This window comes from Lepidothrix coronata, unplaced genomic scaffold (assembly GCF_001604755.1).
Source record: "Lepidothrix coronata isolate B3197 unplaced genomic scaffold, Lepidothrix_coronata-1.0 Scaffold14, whole genome shotgun sequence".
Taxonomy (NCBI): domain Eukaryota; kingdom Metazoa; phylum Chordata; class Aves; order Passeriformes; family Pipridae; genus Lepidothrix; species Lepidothrix coronata.
In genome coordinates this window covers 2163904-2180715 of record NW_016690194.1, presented here as the reverse complement: position 1 = coordinate 2180715, position 16812 = coordinate 2163904, and the positions used below count along the sequence as shown (strand labels likewise).

The window sequence follows — 16812 nt, the reverse complement described above, 5'->3', positions numbered from 1 at the left end:
GGTGGATGCCCCAACTCTGGCAGCGTTCAAAGCCATGCTGGATAAGGCCTTGAGCAACCTTGTCTAATGGAAGGTCTAACGGCAGGGGCAGTTGGGACTAGATGTTCTTTAAGGTCCATTCCAACCCCTCAACATTCTATGATTCTATAAACAGTGAGCTGGCAATGGAGCCAGAGCTCCCTTTGCCAGAACGGGCCAACAGGTGCTCTCACACTTCCGTGCACCACCACAGCCTCGCACCTCAGAGTAGCTCGCAGCCCTCTACTGCCCCTCGCAGCCGTGTCTCCCGCGGACCCGGGACGGCCAATCCCCAGCCGCTCCCCCGCCCCCGCGCCGCAAACAACCTCCTGCGCCCAGAGCACCAGCACCCGCACCCGCAGGGCGAGAGCCAGCAAAGGGCGAGGGAAGGCGGCCAGGGCCGCGGGACTGGCGGGAAGGGCTCTCCGGGCGCCCACCGAGCTGTCCCGCCGTCTCGCCCATGGGACGGACGGGCGTAAAGAGTCGCTCGCGGGAGGAGCCCTCCCTCAGCACCGCCTCCTGCCGCCATCCGCCAGCGCTGGAGGTGAGGGGAGTGCGGCGTTGCCGGCCGGGAGGGTCAGGGGCGGCAGCGGGGGGTCCTCGCTCCGTCCTGGGCGGCTCGGCCGGGCGCCAGAGGCTGCGGGGGGCGGACGCCCCGCAGACGGCGGTGAGGGCTGGGCGCGGGCGGTGCAGGCGGCGCGGGCGCTCCGTGCCGTGGGTCCCCCCGCCGGGCGGGCGCGGCGTGCCCGGGAACTGCGGCGAGGGCTCTCCGGGTTTGTCTGGCTGCGTTTTGTGGGGCTGTTCGGTTCGGCCCCGGGGAGCGGGGCTGTGGGAGAAGGCGGGCGGCGCAGGTTTGAGGCCGACGGGGCCTCGGAGCCGGGCTGGGGCAGGTGCTGAGCCGCGCCGGGAGCGGAGAGTCCCTGTCCCCGCCGGGAGCACCGCCGGCACCCGAGGCCTTAAAGGACTGGCAGAAAACGTGTCTCATTCCTGTGCTTTTTGTGTGTGTGTTGGTTGTTTTGGGGTGTGTATGTGTGTTTCTGTGAAGTTCCACAGACTTTTAAGTCTAGTAATTGTGGGACTGCAGCTTTTTAAGGAAAAAACGTACCCAACAGCCTGTGAGAGAATGGTGAGGAGTAGGTTCCTGCATGCCTGAGGCGCTAGTTCTTTCAGGATTGAACTGTACTGTGGCTGAACGGGCTTTTCCAGGTGCGCGCAGCCCGTCCCCTTGGAGGTCCGGCTGGGCGCCGCCGCGGAGAGAGAGGGGCTGGACTGAGGCGTCTCTCTGCCCAAGACGCTGATTTTGCTGAATAGGATCCGACAGCAGGAAAGTCTTTAAATAGTAAACTTACCTGTTACTACCATAAAGTAGCATCCAGTATCCTGCTTAAGTGATCAGAGGTTTTTGGGTTGTCACCCGCGCCCTTTTCTCTTTAATGCTGTCTCTTCAAAGCTGAACTATGGTACGTGCTGTTGCTTAAGGAAAACTTGGTATGGATGTTGTTAGCTCTCCCAAAGGAAATGTAAATATACTTGTTTCATGTTGCTTCTAGAAGGATATTCCATATGGTGAAGAAACAGTGGGTTTGTTTCCTTCCATTTAACAAAATGATGAGAGTTTTGTATTTGTGTAAATATTTTGAGCTAACATTTGGATAATGTAAGGTGGAGGAGGGCTCAGATCAAAATTAAAACCACAGAAACTTCTTAAAATGAACCTAACATAAGGGGCATTGGCAGTTTGGGAATTCATGAATGTATACAGTAGAATCCACTGGGCTTTTTTTATATCTCAATGTAAATTTATGGGATGTTTATTATGATGGAGATGCTTTACAACAAAGTTCATTAAATGATCTCAAAATTTTTCCACCTTCAAAGCAGAGAATACATATTCTGATGAATGTCTAATGTGGTTGTTACTCTGACTCTTCCACAACATAAATAGTGCTTAATTAGTCACATCTCTTTCTCCATCCAGATACTTTTTCCTATGCATAATCGACTGGGTCTTTTCCTTAGACCTGTCTCAAAACTGATTCAAGAAAACCAAAATTGAACACAATTATTTGCATCTCTTTTGTTTTTAAAGATCAGTTTCTAATAATTTATTTATTGAGGGAAAAATAGAACTGTAAAAATGTTCCTCTTAATTAATTTTTACTGTATTTCATCTCTTTACTGGATTCTTCCCTTCCCCAAATTACATAAAACAGGGAGTTGAAAATCATATTCTAAATCTAGGAATTGATCCTTGAATCATTAAAAACAGCAGGAGGTTTCTTTCACCGAGTTCATTTGGTGCAGGTTTAAGGCTGTCTTTAGTTATGTGTTTGGGTGTTCTTGATATTGGGAAAATTTAAACGTGGTTTACTGCAATAGTGTGTGTTTGTGGAATTGTGCTGATTTTTCTTAGTGTTGTTTCTTATCTTAGGTAGCTAAGGCATTTCTTTTTTTTACTTCTGACACCAACAGAATAGGCTAGAAACTACAAAAAGTACTTCCTCTGTGGTCACATAATGTGCTCCATATACTATTGAAAATATGCTTACTGATTCTCGCAGTCCTGAATGTGCTGTACTTAATGTGTGTGTTTATGTTCTGTGTAACCAAGGCACTTTAAGTGTCTTGGCATTCTTGCCTCCTTTAGGGTAGAAACTGGCAAAAGCTTTTCCTTAGGCACCTGTCTGTAAGAAGGTGCCTCCCCTTCTCCCCCCAGTTCACGTTTTGTTTTAAGGGTGGATAAACTCTGGTGCAGCTTCAGCACCCTTCATGATATATGCTGTGCTAGCAATTACTGAGAACCTGCCTTTGTCTTACACAATAGCTGAACAAGGTATACTTGTTGGTGTTGCAGTATTATTACTTTGCTTACTTGTTCAACTTCTGTGAGAAGGTGACCTGCTTAGTGGGTTAGGTAAAGGCTGTTGATATAGCCTACCTGGACTTTAGTAGATAGCCTTAGACACTGTCTCCCACATCATTCTCCTGAGAAACTGGCAGCCCATGGGTTAGACGGGTGCACTCTTTGCTGGTTAAAAAAACTGGCTGGATAGCTGGGCCCAGAGAGTGGTGGTAAATGGATTTACATCCAGCTGGTGGCTGGTCACAAGTGGTGTTTCCCAGGCCTCAGTATTGGTTCTATTTAATATTTTTATTGATGATCTGCATGAGGAGATCAAGTGTACCCTCAGTAAGTACACAGACAACACCAAATTGGGCAGGAGTGCTGATCTGCTGGAGGGTAGAAAGGCCCTGCACAGGGACCTGGTAAGGCCTAGATAGATGGGCCAGGGCCAGTGGCATGAGATTCAACAAGGCTAAGTGCTGGGTCCTGCTCTTAGGTCACAACAACCCCAGGCAGCAATCCAGGCTTGGGGGAGGGTGGCTGGGAAGCTGCCTGGTGGGAAAGGACCTGGGGGTGCTGGTGGGCAGCAGCTGAATATGAGCCAACAGAGTGCCCAGGTGGCCAAGAAGGCCAGTAGCACCCTGACTTATATCAACAATAGTTTGGCCAGCAGGATCCAGGGAAGTGCTTCTCCTGCTGTACTTGGCACTGGTGAGGCCTAACCTCGAATCCTGTGTTCAGTTTTGGGCCCATCACTCACTACAGGACAGATATGGAGGTGCTGGGGTGAGTCCAGAGAAAGGGCAGTGAAGCTTGTGAAGGGTCTGGAACACAAATCCTATGAGGAGCAACTGAGGGAGCTGGGATTGTTTTGTCTGGAGAAAAGAAGGCTCAGGGGAGACTTTATCGCTTTCTACAATTACTTGAAAGGAGGTTGTAGCTAGGTGGGGCTTGTTCTCCTCTCCCAAGTAACAAGTGATAGGGCAAGAGGAAATGGCCTTAAGCTGCACCAAGGGAGTTTAGATAAGATATTAGGAAAAAATAGTGGTGGTCAGACTTTGGAACAGGGTGCCCAGGGAAGTGGCTGAGTCACCATCCCTGGAGGTATTCAAGACATGTAGATGTGGTACTTAGGGACATGGTTTAGTAGTGGACGTGGCATGGTTAGCTTAACAGCTGGACTCAGTGATCTTAAGTGTCTTTTTCAACCTAAAATATTCTGTGATTCTACTGCTGGTAATTATGTGGTGCCGTATTTGAAATTTATATACTGTGGAAGCTAAAAAGCAAACTTCGCTGATCAAGCAAAATAAAATGTGCATTTAAAAGCATAAAAATTAGCAGCTTGGTATATGTTTTATTATTTAAAACTCCATGCTGCTTAATAGAAAACTCTACAGAAGTTAAAAGCAATGGAATGCTTTTCTAAATGAAGTCTTTGCTGACAGTACTAAGCAGGGATTGGGAACATGCTGTTCATGTCTCCTCTGCCATCCAGTGTTAGGTACAGCTTGGACCATTCCTTCTCTAAGTGTAATTTGTGTTTGAATCCATTTTGTACTGTACCTACTTGTTATGGGCTGTTATAACCCACTGCTGAAGGTTCTTGTTAATAATAGGCCGATTGTTTGAGTCATTAACCCTTAACATTTCAGTCTCTGACATGGGCCCTCACCACTGATATTCTAAATTTAATTTTCTCTAAATAGATCAAGTGTCTGATTTGTCATTGTAGATTCCTGCTGTGCTTATGTGGTCATGCGTCTTGTCTTATTCTTCACATTGGTACAGTGCAAAAAGAGGTTTTTCTCCTTGTATGTGAGCAAGAAACTTCAAGTCCTCCTTCAATGAGCTGGAAATTTCACTTTTTATCTTCCACTCTCCGCTTGTGAACTAGAAAACTATCAGCCTGTTGTGAGGTACTGTATTTACCATTTTGTTGTTATTTTCTCCTTGCTGTAAAACTGTTTTATTTGTGATCAGTGAAACAGAGAAAGTTGTAGGTGTTGCAAGTGCCTTGTATATTTTCACTATTGTCTAGATGTGCTTGTGTTTTGTATTTTGAAATATGAGATTTATAGAAACTAAGAGTAAGCTAGCAGTAGTTTCTTCAATGTGTCACAGCTATGACCTGCATCATAGTCAAAAAGCAAGTTACTTGCAAAATTTTGTGTGGTGTTGTGGATGTGCACAGTCATAGGATGCTTTTGTCTAATAATGCAGGTACTGTACGATGGCCATTTTATTAACTGTGCTCATTTTTATTGCTAGCTCCTTTAGCTCAAGATTCATGTATTCTGTGTCTGCATGCCACCTGGCCAGACCCCTGCGTTTGGTGCCCTTTGGTTTTCATGAGATCCTTGTTATTGCAGTATTTGAAATTCTAGAGATAATGATATACTTTTAAAAATGTCTCTTTGAGGCCACGGAATGCACATATTGCACACTGTGGAACTGAGGCACAGAGGCTGAAAGATTCATCCAGTGCTGTATAAGAAGCATGTGTCTGCAGGCGATCACCCAGTGATAGTACAATGATTTTTATCCTCTCCTAATGGAGAGAAGTTCACTGTGCATCATAGAACTCATCCTATGAAAAAAAGTATCAGGCTTCTGGAATTGGGTTCCACTTGGCTCCTTTTATCTCTGTACAAACTTAGGAATTGGCAGTTTTCTGGCAAGGGAAAATATAAATTGAAAGGTCTGTCTTGATGTCCTTTGTCTAGAGCTTCTAGTTTATGATCACAGTTACATTAAGCATAATGGACACAAATATAAAGATGCTTCAATTGCACAAATACTTAAAAAAATCTGCACAATTCAGTAGTACAAATATTGCTGTTATTTGCAGCAGTTTACAGTTATTAAGTCTTGTTCACAACTCCAGAAACATAGCTGTGCCATCTGAACTGAAGGAAACTTCTGACATTTAAGTTTACAGCTTGATGAGCAGTGCAGTTTAGTGGGATGTTCCCTTCAGCACCAAAGCTGACTTAAAAATACTACAGCTGTTACGGCAGTTTGCCAGTCTTTTGGCTGTGGTTGCACAACTGTTGGTAAGCTTTGTGATAATATCAGATCACTGAACTGATGTGGATTAAAAATAACTTTGCAAGAACAAAAGAAATTAGTGATGTTCAACTGGCTCTTTAACTGGTGCAATTTGAAGGTTCAACCCGCATTTGTGGGGCTGTGCTGTGGGGGGTGTAAATAGCAGTGGAGAGGCATAAGAGAAGCGGAATTAATGGAGTGAGACCTTGAGTGCTCTTGAGAAGGTAACTTGAGATTGCTGTTGGTGTTCCTGTAATCTATTCAGGAGAGAGAAACTTGTTGCTTGGTTGCAAGAGCTGTTGCCTTCACCATGTTCCCAGTCTGAATCTCGCTTTCTGTGCCTGTTTGGGCTTTTCCCCTCCTTGTTGCTGCTAGTTGTAGAAAAAGTAGCTACTTTGCTACTCTGTAGCAAAGCGCAAGGTGAGACGGGTGCCTGCCAAGTTGTGAATGGGCTGGATTCTTCTTGGGCTGTTTTGTACCCAGAACTTCCCATCCCTCACTATCTGGGAAAGTTATTTGCTTTTTTCTCCTGCTAAGTTTATTTTTGAAAGAAGTTCTTGGCCTGAGTACCAGTGTGAGTTAGCTAAATGCCAGAGGATACATCCATGCAGGTAAATGATAGCTTAACTACAAGGGAGCTTGTAGTGGGTTGGCTCTTGGATTTTTTAGGCCTTCCTTAGCAACGGGGTCAGAAATCTAAGGAAGTATTCCATATCATCTCTTTCCATAACACAACATATAAAAAGGTGCAGATAAGAGAGTTTGCTCTCTTCCAGTGGCTGAAGGTGACAGGTCTCTCCATAGATGGGCTTTGCTTGTATAGGCCAGGGCCTGCTGCTCAGACCTGCCGTTATCTCCGGTCCCTCCAGGAGGCGTGGGGAAGTTGGCTGGTGCCTCGAACAGTTCTGCTGTCCCGTTCAGGGAAGTATTTAATCCATTTTTTTGTGCTTATCTGCAAGCTCTCTATTAATGGGCGTATTTGGAGGATATTTGTTTTTAGTTTTTATCCCTGTTTCCTCCCCCCTTTTCCCTTTTTCCCCCTCGGGAGCTCCCTGTTGTATGTACAATATATATATTCAAATAATATATATAATTGTAAATATATATTTTTTATATAATCCAGTTGATTTCGGTTTCTCTCAGTTTATATATATTTTTTTTTCCTTTCCTTTCTTTGCCCAAAGGGGGAGGGAGGACAGGGGCTTTCACTGAGCATTTGGAGACTTGGCAGAAAGCCAGCTCAAACTTGCTCAGAGCTACAGGCCAGTCAGTCTCACCTCTGTGCCTAGCAAGATCATGGCGTAGATCCTCCTGGAAACTATGCTCAGGCATGTGGAAAATAAGGAGGTGATTGGTTCCAGCCAACATGGCTTCACTAGGGTAAATTGTGCCTGAAAATTTGATGGCATTCTACAATGGTGTAATGGAATGAGTGGTTAAAAGAAGAGCAACTGACATGCAAAACATTTAACACTGTCCCATATGACATCCTTGTTTCTAAACTGAAGAGACATGGATTTGGTGGATAAAGTTCACACTCAAGAGTTACAGTCAAAGGCTCAGTGTGCAAATGGAGGCCAGTGATGAGTGGCGTCCTCGGGTATTGGTATTGGGACTGGCGCTGCTTAGCATCTTTGCAACATGGACAGTGGGATCAACTGCATCCTCAGCAAGTGTGCCAACAACACCAACTGGGTGGTGTGGTCAACATCCTGGAAGGAAGGGATATCATCTAGTAGGACGCTTAAGAACCTCATGTGAAGCTCATGAAATTCAACAATACCAAGTGCAAGGTCCTGCACCTGGGTTGGGGCAATCCCAAGCACAAATACAGGCTGGGTGGAGAATGGATTGAGAGTAGCCCTGAAGAGAAGGACTTTGGGGTACTGGTGGATGAGAAGCTGGACATGAGCCACCAATGTGCACTTGCAGCCCAAGGGCCAAACACATCCTGGGCAGCATCAAAGCAGCATGGCCAGCAGAGTGAGAGAGGGGATTTTGCCCTCTATTCTGTTCTGGTGAGACCCCACCTGGAATGCTATGTCCAGCCCGGGGTGGGGGGGGGGGGCAACAAGGGCACAGACCTGTTGAGCAAGTCCAAAGGAAGGCCACAAAGATGATGAGGGTGTTGAAGCACCTCTCCTATGAAGAGAAGCTGAATGGGGATATTCAGCCTAGAGAAGAGAAGGCTTCAGGAAGACCTTAGAGCAGTCTTCTAGTACATAAAGAGGGCCTGTAAGAAAGCTGATGAGGGACTTCTGATAACGACCTGTAGTGATAGGACAGGGGGGAATGGCTTTAAACTGAAAGAGGGTAGATTTACATTACATATCATGAAAAAATTCTTTATTGTGAAGGTGATGAGAAACCGGAACAAGTTGCGTAGAGAAATTGTGGATGCTCTATCCCTGAAAGTATTCAGGGTGAGGTTGGATGGGGCACCGAGCAATGTGGTCTAGTGGCCAGGGGAGTTGGAACTAGATGATCCATAAGGTTCCTTCCAACCCAAACAATTCTATGATTCTGTGATTAATTGTAGCAGGAGTGTGCCTGTCACTTTGCAGGTCTCAGCGTAGCTATTGCCAGCAGCAGCAGCTGGGGGAGCAGAGAGATACCAAGGGTGGCAACCTGATGGGAGTCCCAGCCCTCTACTGAGGCTGGTCTGTGCTGGCCTCTGTTCTGTGTTTGCTGCTTTTGCTGACTGCCATGTGCAGAAAGGTTTCCCAGTGTTGGAATGGTACTTCCATTTAATTATGTAAACTCTTGTGAAGTCTCCTCCCATTAGCCACTAGACCATGAGAGCAAATAAGTCTTTCCTCTTGGATTCATTACAAACTGTTTTTTCTCCTCCAAATGTAAGTTGGATTTTTTTTTTTCCAGTTCATGAAGAGGACTAAGTGAGCGAGATAGCATGTCTAAGACTGTGTTTTCCTCATTACTGATGGCAATAGTAGAGTCACAGGCTGTGAGTCAAATGGCTTGGTTTTTGGGTTTTTTTGTGTTTTCTTAGCTTACGGAAGATTTCTCCTGGTCTCTGAGTGATTTGGAGCACAGTTTATCATCTGCTAGCTTACAAAATTTGGGAAATGTGTTTTCTCTGTTTGCCTTTTTTTCCGTGCAAGCAAACTCAGTTGCTGGTAAAACATTCTAAGCACTCATGACCCAGAGAAACTGGAAGCAGCCAAGTTTTCATTTGGGTAATGTACAAATCCATTGCAGTCATCACTGCTGCCTATCTCCAATTAGAAGATTAATGAAGTTATTTACTTGGGGCCAAGAGAGCAATCTTCACTGTTACGTACCTTCTCTAACCCAAGCTGTAAAATTGTAGGACTATTAAAAAGGAGTTTAAAAATTTGTGGGCTTCCTGTTAGAGCTATATTTGAAAATTTTCAAAGGATTATTGAACTACATGGAAAGATTCTGGGATTTCCTTCTAAGATAACTTTCTGCCTTGAAAATGTCTGCAAATGCTCTCTCCCTTTTGTACCTAATTAAAGTCTTGGTCTTAATGTGTCATGAGTCAAAGCCTTTTGCTGAGAGTAATGCACTGTTTGTATGAGCCATGCCCAAGTTTACAGCGTGGCGGGTAGCAATACATGGAACCAAAACTGCCTCAAGTAAGAACACTGAACTTTGTTTCCAGTACTACTGTTTGGTTCTGACAAAGTTTTTTGGATCATTTTGTTACTTAAAGTTACTTCAGTGTCAAATTTGACATCCACAGCTCAGTCGAGAGATGTGCCAGCTCTCTTATTGCCCTTGGTCTTTAGTGTCTGTTTTTCTTGCTCTAAGGTTTAACAAATTTGAGAGGACTTGTGTACTGATTTTTCTGAATGTACAATTTTTTATGCATCATTCTAAGAAAACATTGCTAAGAAAATAAATAGTCCTATTCAGACTTTTTTCTTCAGTGTGTTTGCTGACCATATTAGGAAAGGTTTCTCTGAGGATGGAGGGGCTAAAATTTACCTTCTGTGCTGTTAGAGAGATTGCCATGCAGTGTAGTGTTTTGGTGTATGAGTCAAGGTAAAGATTACTATACCTTTACACTTTTCATAGTGCAAACCATAATCAGCAGATCCACACTTGCAGACGCTGATTGGGGTCTTCTCTGTATTTCTTTGTGATATGTCTGTTCAGAGTGCGGAGGGGATGGTTCTGATTTGTGTGATGTGGAGAGTGCCTCTTACTCAGCTGACCCATCTCCAGTGTTTCTGTGGATACAGCAGTGTTTCTGTGGATAAATAAGTAGTCTGGAAAGAAAAAGGCATGTGTGGCTCAACCTTGCACAAAGGAGCACACCCTTAAGACAAAACTGAGTACACAATTTCTGCCAAAACAGGTGTCTTTGCTTGATTTTGAGTGATGTGGAAGTCAGTATGGATAACTGTATAAGATGTATTGCAGTGCATGAAGACAAGCACACAGAGAAGCCTTTGAGGTACCAGTACTTTAGTCCTTTATACCCCACTCCACTTAATGGAAAAGAAACTTCACATTCAGAATGGTAGTGGAAGCTCCTTGGAGGAAAGAGAGATGTCCCACCAAGTTAAGTCACTTTGTTCAACATGAAAACAAAGGAAGTATTATGATGATCTTTTTGGCTAGCAAACAGAAAACCTTCTCATGAGATTCCACAGCTTCTGGTTTTGTTTTTAGTACAAACATGGTGATGTAACAAGTCATCTCGTTAAATAATGATACTTGTATGTTTAATGTTATCAGATTTTGTTTACACTATAAACCTTTTTCCAACTATTCATAGATCACTATAGTAGGACTCTAAAGTATTGCAATGGAAAGAACATTATTATGTATTTCTCAGTGGCAATAGAAATCTAAATTGGAACCTTACTTTGCTGGTCTTTCCACTAGAAATGGTCTGAAACTCCTGGGAATGTGGATGAGTATGCATCACAGTCTTTCATGATCACTTTTTCTGTGGTTGTTAGATTTCTGCTGAAATTTGCATACAGAGATGTGGTGCTGCTGGGACTACTTTTGTCTTCTGGCCTGTCAATTTCTTAGCATACACAGAAAGCAGAGATGGCATTGTTAAAGAGGCAGCTTGGCATCTGTTTTCTAGACAGAAAAACACCCATAGAATATTATTACATGGTGTGCAAATAATGGAATCCAACCATGAGATAATAAAAGTACCTAAAATTAAAACACAAATACCTGTGTAATTTTAAGGTGCCTTCTAAAATTCTGCTGTAACTAGATGAAACAATGAATTTAGGAGAAATTTTAGTGATGGTACTGAGAAGGAAGAGTTTCAGACCTCTTCAATAAAATTATCTATCCAATCAGAAGAACATCTTAAATGACAGTGTTAATGGCAAATTGCTTTTGTTTCATTTATATAGGAATACCTACTAAAATGTTCATTGTTGAATTAACTTCTTTTTTTAATATATATATTTTTTTCAGAGCCAGGACTACTAAGGAATGAGTAGTTTATAAATATTGAGGTTAAGATGATTTGTGTACTGCTTCTCATCTGAAATGTATTCTTAAGGATGTTTTATTAAAAATCTTATGCTTAAGTGTTTGAAAAAAGAAATTCCAACAGTAGGAGGAGCATCCTACTTGTTAGCCCTCAAAGCTTTAATTAAGTCCTGAAGTATTGTAAACTGTCATCTTTGCTCAGTCCCAAGCTCTCTGTCTGAAATTATGTAGAACACGAGCAACTAATTTTGACCTGTCTGTGGAGAAATATTTTAATTGTCTGCATATGAAACAGCAGATTCAGTGTACTGTGGTGTTCTTATGCAAAATAGGCAGCGTCTATCTAGACTGGAGGTTTTTTATGGCTGTCCCATGCTTTTGTTTAGTGTTTACAAGGTTACCTCTCTTCCTTTATGTTACTATCCTGATAGAGAACATACCAGGTTTTGTTGTGTGTTGGTGTATATTTAGGTGTGACTTTTGTCGTGTGCTTTGCATACACTTGTATTGGAGCCTGAAGTGTTAATGCAAACAGACAGATCCTACCTAGGACTGTGTTATTTGACTAGCTGTTTGTAGCAGAGTAGCAAAACTGGAGGTTTTGAGCAACAAATTAACACTCTAAGTCATCTACAGCCCCACAGAGGGGAATACAGCCCCTACAGAGCCTGTAATAAGGGCAGTGTTTCCTTCATTTTTGTCTCTTTACCTCAGCAGACCGGGTTGTTATTATTATCATTATGTGAGCACAGGGCTTCCTGTTGTGCTGTAGTTAGCCAAGAGTGAGCACACAAAACTTCAGGAGAAAAGAAGAAACACATTTGAAAGTACTCTTTGTAGTTACTGGTTCTCAACTTGAGATTGTGTTCTGTTAGCAGCTGAAGTGATCAATTTCCTTCCCCTTTCCAGTAGTAACCTAGTAAGTCATTAAACTATTCCACTGCTGATTACTCTTCTGACTTTTTCCCTTCTCTTTATAAGTTTATTTATAAAGGAGAATCTGTGACGTGCACTTGGCTCTCTCCTAATTTGAAAAGATACTGTGCTTCCTGTGGGAAGGCTGATAGTGTTTAAGATGAACTTACTGTGCAACACCAAGAAAGGAGATTGTTATCACTGTGTTTCAGCAATGTACATTAACAGCTTTTTCTTATTGTGTGAATAATTAGAAATGTTGTTTATAAAGAAAAAGGGCCATGGTCTGCTCTGCCTTTGGGGACTCCAGTTTCTAGATTTAGCTAGGTTTCTTTGGAACCTGGGCTCCATTGTACTAAAGCACAAACAGAGCATGTCTTGCATGTTACTGACCTCTGAGTTTATTTTGGTCTTTTCATACTTTTGAAAAGTGTTTGAACCTACCCAGCTTCTGCTTCACGTGCTTTATGTCACAGAAGTTACAGGAACTCTATAGGGTGGAGGATTGACACGTCAAGGTGATTATCTGAGAGCATTACCCTCTTTGCCTTATTTTCTTTAAAGGAAGAGTTGTGTAAGGATTCCTACAGTAGTTGTGTAATGCACAGCTCTTCTTTGAACCTGCTCAAGAAAGATCACTGTAGTTTAAGTGCATTTTTGATCAAACTGTGAGTTGGTACAGCCCTAAAGTAGTTGTGCATCATAGGAGCATCCTGCCTTATATTTTTGGTTCTTGAATTTATTTATTTACCTATGGTGTAAAAATGATAATTTTAACAACTGTTTGACCATATGTGGAGGTCAATTATTAACTAGTAAGCAGCCTTGAAGTTATGCACAATTACTAAGTACACTTACCTTTATCACTCATCTTGACTCCTCCCAGTTTGTGCATAGACGTTGGAGAGACTGCCTGAAAGTCAAAATTGCCCTTTGCATCTTACTACTTGATTCAAGTTTCAGGATTTAAGAAACACAATTCATGTTTCCAAATTTGCTATGAAGTTACAATCTGTGACAACAGAAAGTCAGTACCCTTTTGTGTGGTCCCACTGCTCATGTTCCTTTTGTTAGTTTGCTGCACAGGCTTCTTTTCATCCACATTCTGTCCCTCTCAGACATGGAGGAGCTGAACTGGTGAGATCTGTCTGGGTATTCTTTGGGCAAACAAGGGAAGCCCCCGCTAGGGGTAGGTATGTGCTCTGATGCAGATTGAAATGGGTCTTCTGCCTGGTCATAGCTTTTCCATACTTGCCAATGTTTCTTTTATGTGGACAAAGACCCCTCTGACCCTGACTAGCAGTTTTCCCAGTGGCAGCCTTGCCAGTGCCCTAAATCAGCCTTGTGCACAGGGGTCTGCTCAGATGTGCCCCATGCACAGCTGGCAGAAGGCAGACATCAGTGCAGTGTGGATGCAGATGAATCATTGTGAGGAGATGGGCGTCTGGGGTATGTGTAACATGGTACCATAAAGAACTATGTACACTCATAATCTCTATCTGGTTTGGGTCTGTGTGTTTAACTCATAAAATGAATAGTCAAAGTCTATAAGTCTCAAGAAAAAATGTCTTTAAAACTTTTTCCATGTGTGACATTATTGCAGCTCTTACCATAGCTGAATTTTACCTGTTTATGACTGCATCCCTACACCAGGCTGACTTTATGATCAGAAAGGCCTCAGAAGTCAGTGGAAGACAGCAGTGTCAAGCTGCTCATAGTTCTTTGCAAAATTCAAGGAAACTGCCTTGGTTGTAGGGGTTCAAAGAAGAGCTTAAATCTAAAATAATCACATTCAGTTTATTTTAATCTGAAATTATCTGATCTATTCATATGTTGTTCATAATATAAAATTTTGGGTGGAATTTATGCAGCTAACAAATATGATCTGAAATTCCCTCAGTCTTGATGTTTGGTATATTTCTGACTTAATGTGCAATATCAGGGTAACATCATTAGCTGTGGAAATTATAAAAGCACACAAGTACACCATCTGTTTGAAATGGTTAAACTGGAGGTTAAAATGCCAGTAACAATTTCCGCTGCCTTCAGCTGAAGCTAGATGTGTAATATCAGACTGTGGTAGGAAGTAATTTATAAGTTGTTTATTTGGGTTTGAATTTTTTTTTTGGTCACAGCATTACATGAACAGAAGAATTTAGTTTTGCTTTACTATACCTTCAAATGATGGTAAAGTCCATGATGAGAAGTATGGTTCACAAAAGTTGAGTTAAAAACAAAATATGCCTTAGGATATTTTTGTTGGCTGCTGTTGAACAATGTCTTGATTTTTACATAGACCTTCAAAGCAGAAGGAGTTTTACGTTGAACTTGAGGTCTAATTACAGGGACATATGTTTCTTTCAGGGGCTTGTTTGTTGAAATGTAAGTATTTTTATCAGTGTTTGTGACACTGTAATATTGTGCTGAAGCATCACAAATTACATGAAAATTGCTAGGAATGTGGGGGTTTATGAAATAGTTTGACAGGGTAAGTAATTAGGCATAGTGAAAAATGAGACTTAATTTTTCCATTTGCAATAATCTCTAGGGATCCTAGTGACAAGAGTCTGACTGGAATTTAGTAAGTGCTTGGGTTAAAACTGTGTTTCAGTAGCAACCACATGAAATACTTGGATGTTTGCTTGCAGTGCTCTTAGTATTTTCTATCTTATGTTTTTATGCAAAGTGCATTTGACACAGTGGGGACTATTACATTTAGAGACAAAGCTTAAGCTGAAAAAGTTGGAAGCAAACAATTTTTGACTTGGGTGTTTTGGTGATGCTTTGGCTAATAGAAACAACAATCACCTCCCTGCTGACACAGGGAGATGGAAATCAGAGGTTTTTGTGGGACCTCAGAAGTATTCAGTATAAACATTGATTCTGTGAATCTGTTGCTTCCACATATCAGCTATAAATTATGTTTATAATGGGCTTTGCAAACTCTGAGAAATACTGTGTAGTATGAACCTACAAGGTGAGAATGGTAGTATGTCTGTAATATACTGGAGGGTGGGACTTGCAGGAGCATCCCCAAATTTGGAAGGGTGAGAAATAAAATTCTTCAGTGGTTTTCTTAAAGGTTTTATGAAGTTTGCTGGATACTGTGTCTTCACAGTTAAAATGAAATGTAAATTTGCAAACACAATTTTTATAAAGCATACTTGATGCAACTTTTCATTTTATTGAAGAATTGAAGCTATCCATTATGTGGAAATGAGTAGTTCAGCAAGCTGCGGCTGATTCTTGTAGCCTCAGTTCTGGTTGCGTAGATTTGTTGTGAAGGCACTGGAGGTAAAAGCATTTCATAAAGTGCAGCATATAAGGCCTGGGCTAAACAAGTTTTTGTTTATTAAAAACTTGCACTTAGATTGTGAAGTTCAATTTAATCCTCTGCAACAAGCTGTCCCTTAAAACCTAGGATATGAGGAGTAAATCAGGGCTTACCCCATAAGATCTGCTGAGTCACTGCGGTTTCTTCTGGCACAAGTGAGGATTGCAAAGTTCAGCTCTTTATATGAGAGACTCTTAAGGACTAAACAAGCAAACTGCAAGAGATGTACCTTTAAGGGCTAACTGACAAAAAGAAGAAGTATAGTGTAGAGAGTACAGGGAAGGCTAATGTCCTGTGATGAGGCCTCTGTCTATATTGTGTTTCCTGCGGTTTGTTACTGCAGCAGAGCGGAGCACTCTGCCTGTGTCTATATGCAGGGTAAGGAAATGCAGGCTGTGAGACTGCTTGTGCTTTAGGGTTTCTAAGAAACTCCAGCAGTGTGCAGAGTTGATTTTGACTTGTAAAACATCTGTGTTATCTAATGGACCTTTATGGATGGCAAGAGTTCAGGAACAATGTGCAGACAATCAATATGATCAGACAGTGTCCAATTTATTATTTAAATGCGTTAAGTTTTGTACAGTTAGCTTTTCCCGGATACGTGATTACAACAAGGTGATCGGATAGCTCAGTCTGTGCATGTGTCTCATGCCTTCAGTTCATTGGTTCTAATGCTCTGTTCACGTGTCCTGACATCATTCGTACCACCCAAAGTCCCTCCTATTGATCCGCCTTTAGGGACTTTCCCGAGGCTTTCCAGGTGTCCCTTTATCTCCAATTTCCCACAACTTTCAACTATAGACACACAGTTTTTTCATAACTTACAACTATAAACATACAGTATTCACACAGCTAACAACTATAAACACAGAGTTTCACACAGTTCGTAAGTATAAACACACAGAGTTTTCACACAGCTTGCAACCTCCAAAGTTAGGTCAAGTGAGGCCTAGTACTCCTTAGAGCTAGAAATATGGGTTGGTTGTTCATAATGTGTCCATTCTCCTGCAAATACTCCACAGACCTTGACCATGTATTTCATGCCATATGCTCTGTTAGGTGACTTTTTTATTTGTGCCTATAAAGTATTAGAATATATTCTCTTCTGCCACACACATTCTCTCATGTAAGTGAGAATCGGACCTGGCATTCACTGAATAATTAGCAAAGCCAGCAGTGATGTTGGGAAGTTATA

At 42.3% G+C, this 16812-nt stretch overlaps 1 protein-coding gene across 3 annotated transcripts in view; it reads left to right on the top strand.

Annotated features, from left to right (window-relative positions):
• The first annotated feature begins 427 nt into the window (after positions 1-427).
• Positions 428-16812, top strand: part of PIP5K1B (phosphatidylinositol-4-phosphate 5-kinase type 1 beta) — a 108876-nt gene continuing 92491 nt past the window's right edge. Inside the window, exons 1-2 of one of the 3 annotated variants that reach the window (XM_017806086.1) lie at positions 498-562; positions 4655-4782. The gene's annotated coding sequence lies outside the window, so the exon portion shown is untranslated. Of the gene's footprint in view, positions 563-3426; positions 3650-4654; positions 4783-16812 lie in introns of those variants that run through there. The other 2 variants (XM_017806084.1, XM_017806085.1) reach the window with 2 other exon arrangements.